Source organism: Bolinopsis microptera, chromosome 6 (genome assembly GCF_026151205.1).
Source record: "Bolinopsis microptera isolate Bmic1 chromosome 6, MBARI_Bmic_1.0, whole genome shotgun sequence".
Taxonomy (NCBI): Eukaryota; Metazoa; Ctenophora; class Tentaculata; order Lobata; family Bolinopsidae; genus Bolinopsis; species Bolinopsis microptera.
In genome coordinates this window covers 14,411,778-14,419,265 of record NC_087077.1, presented here as the reverse complement: position 1 = coordinate 14,419,265, position 7,488 = coordinate 14,411,778, and the positions used below count along the sequence as shown (strand labels likewise).

The window sequence follows — 7,488 nt, the reverse complement described above, 5'->3', positions numbered from 1 at the left end:
TTTTTGTATAAATTAATAATTTTCAAATTACGTCTCGTCACTTGTTACCAACTAATATTTACTAAACTAAAATGCGCGTGTAGGGTTGACCATTGTTAATGGTCTGGCCCGGCGCGCGCTACTTCGTAGCACTTGCCATCCGGCCATAACATTTCGAGAAGAAAGCGGCGCGCGCTACTTCGAAGAAATTTAGACGAGTAACATCCGTCAAACGCAGGGTCGCTAATGTTAAACGATTAATGATCTTAAAAAACCTGAGATCAAGAATACAGCTGATATTAAACGAAATGTATTTATTCCCTTTATTAAAAAGATTGAGAAAATTCATGCTATTAACCCTAAGGCACATGTATATGTTTGTCCAGCCCTGCCTACAAAGCTTGCTGAACTGAATAGAAAAGTTGTTTGCTTTAACCGCCTTATTCTGACAGAGCTGATCCCTTCAAATTTTGGTGTGACTTACGTTGATGGGTTCGGTGGGTTCTGTGATGATGCTGGGCTTCTTAGCCAACAGTTCTCCAGAAACATCGGCCGAGACCAGCGACCAGATTATCTCCACCTTAACTGGAGGGGTACAGCTAAACTAGGCACTTTGATTCGTAACACAGTGCTTCTTAGAATGAATGGAGGAGTTGATAGAAGGAAAAGGAGAACAGACGAGGTTGATGGACGCTCATATCGGAACGTGTTGAGTGGGACGGGTTCTACTACTGCTGCTGAGTCTCGACACCAGGATGGTTACCAGCCATTCTGACTCCCCTGAGTAAAGAGGTATGCCTAGTCTGTGCGAAGTTCATTAACGTAGGACAATTCATTGTTGAATGCTGTGAATGCGACTGCCCAATGCACCATAAGTGCTATACCAAATCCATTAACAATGACACATTATCTGACGATTTTTACTGTCCCAAGTGCGTACATTTAGCAGTTATTCGTTACAATCCATTTCGACTTGCATGCACTAATTTAAGTGATATTGAAAGTAGTGAAGTGGATGACACTATCATAAAAGTAGATCAAATACTAAATAACTGCGTATCGTACAATGTCAAGGAATTCAACAAAGCACTAGATAATCAAATGAATGAATTTTCATCGCTTCTCTTCCAAAACATCGACGGCAATAAGTCAAATTTCGACACTTTCGCTATTGAATCCCATAGGCTCACCAAGAAATTCTCGATCATAGCCTTAGCGGAAACAAATGAAGGTCCTGAATCCAGCAGTTTGTATCAATTAACTGGATACAACAGTTTCTACCAAAACACAATACCAGATAAAAAAAAGGGCACTGGAGTGGCTCTCTATGTTTGTGACACTCTTAGTGCCAGAGTAAACGGCAATGTATCCCATATCACTGAACATTTAGAAACTCTTTTTGTGGCCGTAAGTAGTACAACTTCCCCAGTAACAGTTGGTGTAATGTACCGTCCTCCAAGTGGTAATGTCAATGTTGCACTATCTGAACTCTCTGACATCCTTGACAGTCTCCCCAAGTGTAGTTACCTAGCGGGTGATTTTAACATTGATTTACACGATAAGAATAGCACAATCGTACAACGCTATGAAGAAATACTATTAAGTAAAGGATTTTTCCCCCTAATTTCGTTAGCAACACATGAGAAACCAGGCTGCAAAGCATCCTGTATTGATAACATAATAACTAACGACGTAGAGAGTATAGTAGCTTCTGGAATACTGACTGACCGTATATCACACCACTCACCCATCTTCCAAATCTTTGATAGAAACTTGGACTCTAGCAGAATTGACCTGAAATACAAACAGTATTATGATTACAACAAACCGAATGTAAAAGCTTTTTTACAGACTCTGGAACATGATCTCAATAATAATGTTATCGACAATTTTACAACATTTCACGACATATTTAAGGACTGTATAGATAGAACTTGTAAGTTAGAAACCCCTAAATGCTCTAAAAGAACAGCACTGAACAACCCATGGATTACACCAGACCTTGTGGGCAAAATTTCATATCAGCACGAACTTTACGATAAATGGGTAAAGGTCAGAAAAGTTAAATGTAAATTTGGGGAAATTGAAAATAAAGGGGGGACATGCCAATGCCCAATATGTTGCTCAAAACGTGACAAGTATAAAAAATACAGTGACTGCAGGCGGAAGGTCAAAAAAGATCGCCGCAATGCTCAATCTAAGTTCTATGGTGGAAAATTTGCAGAGTTGCACGGAAACAGTAAAAAGACGTGGGAATTAATTAACCAAATACGGGGTAAACGAAAACGACAAACCAAACCTCTATTTACTATCAATAATGAAAAAATTACTAATCGTAGGGTAATAGCTAATGAGTTTAATAAGTACTTTGTCTCCCTAGCTTCTAATCTTAACGAGGCATACAATGAAATCGGCGAACTATTAATTAATGGCATCCCCAGTATCTATGACTACCTACCAAAATCCAACACGACCAGTATTTACATGCATGATTGTACAATCGATGAAGTATGTAAAATAATATCAGAATTGAAAAATGGCAAATCGTCTGATATCCCAATACATGTTGTAAAAGCGTCATCCAGAATTATCGCCCCCCTATTATCTGTACTATACAATGAATGTTTGAAGGAGGGAATATTCCCGGACGATTTAAAGATTGGCAGGATCAGTCCCATATACAAGAAAGAAAATGAAGAATTACTTGAAAACTATAGACCAGTCTCTACCTTAGCCGTATTTGGTAAGTTATTCGAGAAAATTATATATAGTAGGCTATACAGCTTTTTCCAGTCACAAAATATGATCTATGAAAATCAGTATGGATTCCGTAAAAATCACTCTACTAGTCATGCCCTGAATTTCTCAGTGAATTATATAGAATCATGCCTTAATAAAAAGCAGCACGTGCTCGGAATATTCATTGATCTAAGCAAAGCATTCGATACCATCTCAGCTGACAAATTACTGAGTAAGCTAGATAATTACGGAATTCGAGGCAATGCCAACAAACTCATTGCTAGTTATCTCTCTAATAGATATCAATACGTCTCGGTCCTAGGAGAAGAGTCTGACAAGCTTCCAGTTCTCTTTGGAGTACCCCAGGGATCTTGTCTTGGTCCGTTACTATTTATTATTTATATCAACGACCTATATAGGGCAACTGAACTAGGCAAGTTCATTCTATTTGCTGACGATACAAATATATTTGTCGCGGATGAATGTAAGATAAAGTTATATGAACGAGCAAACCAAATTCTCAAACTGGTACAACTGTATATGAAATGTAATCTCCTGCATATTAACATTAAGAAATGCTGTTACATTCACTTTAAACCAACGAATAGAAAAAGCAAGGTAGAACATAATGAAGAAGAACACGTACTTACTCTAAACAATGTAGTAATAAAGCAAGTCAAAAAGGTGAAGTTTCTTGGTGTTATTATTGATGATCAGCTTAAATGGGATGCTCATATACGGTCGCTCAACACAAAGCTGAAATGTGAAAGTGGGAAAATTTGTAGAATACGGCACATTATTCCAGAAAAACTCTACAAAGAACTGTACTACACACTATTTGAATCACACTTGCGATTTGGGATATCAGTATGGGGTGGCCTTAGTAACAACAGGCTTGAACCAATATTTATCACTCAGAAGAAATGTGTTAGAATACTATTTGGTAACCGAGAGGCGTACTTAGAAAAGTTTAGAACTTGTGCTAGAACACGAAGTAAAGACAAGCAAAAATTAGGAAGCGACTTCTATGAAAAACAGCACACAAAACCGCTATTTAAGAAAAATGGTTTACTAACCATACACAGTTTGTTCAAACACACATGTTTATTGGAAATGTTCAAAATCAATAAATTAGAATCCCCAGTCCCACTCCTAAATCTATTTAACAGATCATCAAGACGTGCTGATCGATTCATCACTCCAACCCCATCCACCTCCTTCATATATCAATCGACAAAAATGTGGAACGATTGTAGAAACACTGCTAGCAATATCAACTTCTCTACATCAACGAACCTTGTGAAATCCACAATAAAAAAGGAGTTACTCGGCATGCAGTCCAGGTACGACGAAATAGATTGGTGTGAACTGAACTTCGATTCCAACGAACTGAAATTCTAATGTCTACTCAATGAAGATATGCTGAGCGCTAAAGCCGATTGAAATGTTAATGTCTAAAGTATAAAATTTCGGCGGTCACGCCGCGCATTTTGCGCGCTGTGCCGCTATTTTTGGCCCATCTTATCAGATATTATTTACAATGTACTCGCACAGTACATGCAGGGCATGCCTCAAGATCATATTAGTGTAGGAATCATTATGTTTTCAACAATTCATTATATGTCGAATTCAGCAGTGGGTCCTCTCTTCGTCCGGTTTGTGTGTTTGTCGCCTGTCTGGACTCTCGTAGTCATGTAATTTTTAATTTTTAATTTCTAATTTGTTATTTTAATTTTAATTTTAATTTTTCAATTTTCTAAATGTGTGTTCTGCTCCGGGACTCGATTACCGTATCGGCTTTCTTGAGACTGTAAATTTGGAAAGCCAACTATGCGGGGCGCCTGCCCACCGGCACTGAAGAGTGATCAAAGAATTAACTAAAATTTCCTAATATAACGATTGAATATAGAGTTGTTTAACCGGCGCGGCCATGGGTGTGTGGCCTAGCTTTGGCTGCACACCTATGACTGCGCTGTTGCTGGTGGACAGGCGCAGTTTTTGTTGTGCAGTAGTGTTGCAAGAGAATAAAACCAACTTATTATGTACTAAATGGAATCAAGAATATTATTGACTATATTTGATAACGATGAATTGTAAATTTCGATCAATTTATATTTTTCGGTCTCCAATTATTGAACTGCGGAAGCTGGTTGCCTCAACAATGTTGACTATGCATGGTATGACTGAATTGTAAAAACGTGATAATTGAACGAAAAATAAATGATGAACATGATTCAAAAACTGTAAACCACCAAATGAATTATCGCTTAAATTTAAATAAGTATTTAAACAAAAACCACCATGTGCCGTTAAGCAGCAGGGCGCGGCTCATCTGGGCCACAGCAAATCGGCGAAAATGGGTTCGAAAAAGCCACTATTGGCACTCGAGTCCTTGATCTTTCCGATGGTTCACTGGGGCTTTTGAGCTGCCGTCCTTCAGCTTCTGTAAACTGAAATTACTACCAATCCAAGTTGAAGCAATCAGCCGACGCGCGGCTTTTATGGTTATATATGATATGTTTAATCTGTAATAAAGATCAAAATTCAAATTTGTTTCTCAAAAATTTGTTTCTCAAAACAATATAAACCAAATCAAATTAATCAATCAAAATATAATGACACAAACATCATATCATCACACATCATATCATCACACATCATCAAAAATATATATTTATTAAAGTTTAAAATTATCTTAAATCTATTGCCTAAACAATTACCAAGTTAAAATGAATCTTATTTGCATACATTCCATTACTATATAAGTTGATAAAGCGGGTTTTTTAAAGCAACATGAAGATTACACATAAAATATTCAGTGTGCTTCTTTTTTATAGTTACTGGGTCGCGCTCAGCCTGTCATTCCGCCCAATTTCTATTCGGCGTTGTTTATGAACATAATAGCCTGAGGTCCCCAGGTAATTTTATAGTAGTCCATTGATGATAATTTAATAAATTGAATTTAACCTTTATGGATGATACTGCAGTGAACGGTAAATAAACGTGGTTTACTAAATAAAAACCATTACTAAATAAAACCATTGCACAATATATAACTCTGCGCGTTGCCGAGATGTGACAGGTTATTGATTTGATTACTTTTACCCTGTTACTAAAGCTCTTAAAATGTTCAGTACCAAATACAGAAGCAAAATCGACGAAGCTTTGTTTAAAAGGACTGCCCTAAGACATGTACGTGTGGCCAGAAATACTCAGCAAACCATTACATGCGCTCATCTGCAAACTTGGTGGATATGTGTCACTGCGGCACAACTCGCTGAGAGACACCTTTGCAGAACTAATGAGAACTGTGAAATGCAAGGATGTGCAGACGGAGCCAGGTCTTCTACCAGTTGATGGTCTAGAATTACCAAGGGGAACAGTCCTAGGAGACCAAGCCAGGCTGGACATTTCTGCAAGATCGATTTGGAATGCTTCAGAGAGGGCATTTTTTGATGTAAGGGTATTTCATGCCCCAGCCCCCTCCAATGCAAGCAAATCGATACCAGCAATGTACCTTTCCCATGAAAATGAGAAAAAGCGATGTTACAATGCAAGGGTTCTTGAAGTGGAGAAAGGAAGCTTCACACCTTTAGTGTTCTCGACTTCTGGTGGAATGGGTGGTGAAGCTGAGAGACTGGTCAAGAAGCTGGCCAGTAAGATGGAGTACCACACTGGCCAGAGGTACTCGCTGTAGGATACATCAGAAAGCGCCTTCGCTTTGAAATCCTTAGAACAACAGTGATTTCTCTCCGTGGAGACAGGGGTGCAAAAAAGAACATTGCAATTGTTGATATAAACAGTCTAGATCTTAACTTGGAGCCACAAGGCCAAAGGTAATTTTTGATTGTTAAGGGAATTTTTTGAATTCTTTAAGGGTTGATTTTATATAGGGTCATTGCTATATTATGTGTATATTGTTTGAATAATTTTATTATATAAGCTTTGTTTAATATGTGTCTGGACAAGAGCTTAAATAACATCTGAGCGTCATTCTCTATTGAAACGTGTCAAACAGTATATATACAATAAATTAAATCAAGTGATGCAATTGGCAGAGCACAATCGTAAATCCTGAGCAATAGATATCATCTATCCCTCGTAGCTCTTCTCCTCAGGTATCAGGTTGAAGGAGACATTGGATATAGGGGCAGTCCATGCCTTCTTTGCCTTTCCACGTACACCTCTAACAGCTACTAGCACACTCCTCATTATATCCATGCTCAGGCGTGTCCTGATGTTACACATCACCTGGCTGTAGTCCTCCTTTGTCTTGGTGGCTATCAACACAGCAAGTCTTCTTATGAAACACTTGGCCTCCGGTGCCATTCCTCCTGTAGTGGTAAATACAAGGGGGACGAATGACCCTTTCTCCAATTGTAGCACTCGGTTCATGTACTGGTTCTTTTTCTCATTCTCGTGCAGAGTGTAGAGCTGTGGCATGGTCTTTCCTTGATATGTAGGCGATTTAGGATTGAAAATGCGCACATCAAAGAAAGTCCTCTCAAATGTGCTCCACACTCCTCTTGCTGATATATCAAGCCTAGCCTTATCAGCATTGTTGCCCTTTTGTTGGAAGTTGGCCGATTCTATAGGTGTTAAAAGGGGCTCAATCCTCACATCCTTGGTCACCAGCCTAAGGTATTCAGCAACGGAGTCTCTCACGTTGTTATGACGGTAGTTCACATACCCCCCTCTCTTACAGTTGAGGATATGATTGTGATCATTCTTGGCTCCGCAATCGCAGAATCTTGGGGTGTTAGGGATGTC

General features: G+C 38.6%; 2 long non-coding RNA genes across 4 annotated transcripts; one reads left to right on the top strand and one right to left on the bottom strand.

Moving 5' to 3' along the window:
• Positions 1-278: 278 nt before the first annotated feature.
• LOC134816993 (uncharacterized) lies at positions 279-4,098 on the bottom strand. Of its 3 annotated transcripts, none has more exons than XR_010160455.1 (3): positions 4,015-4,098; positions 1,669-1,773; positions 279-1,506 (listed from the first exon to the last, which is right to left on the bottom strand). It is a non-coding gene; the product is annotated as an uncharacterized LOC134816993 (long non-coding RNA). The 3 variants fall into 3 exon arrangements; XR_010160456.1 differs by lacking the exon at positions 4,015-4,098 and adding an exon at positions 3,795-3,892; XR_010160454.1 differs by lacking the exon at positions 4,015-4,098 and adding an exon at positions 3,369-3,670.
• On the top strand, positions 681-4,109 carry LOC134816994 (uncharacterized). Its single transcript, XR_010160457.1, has 2 exons — positions 681-771; positions 3,888-4,109. It is a non-coding gene; the product is annotated as an uncharacterized LOC134816994 (long non-coding RNA).
• The last annotated feature ends 3,379 nt before the right edge of the window (positions 4,110-7,488 follow it).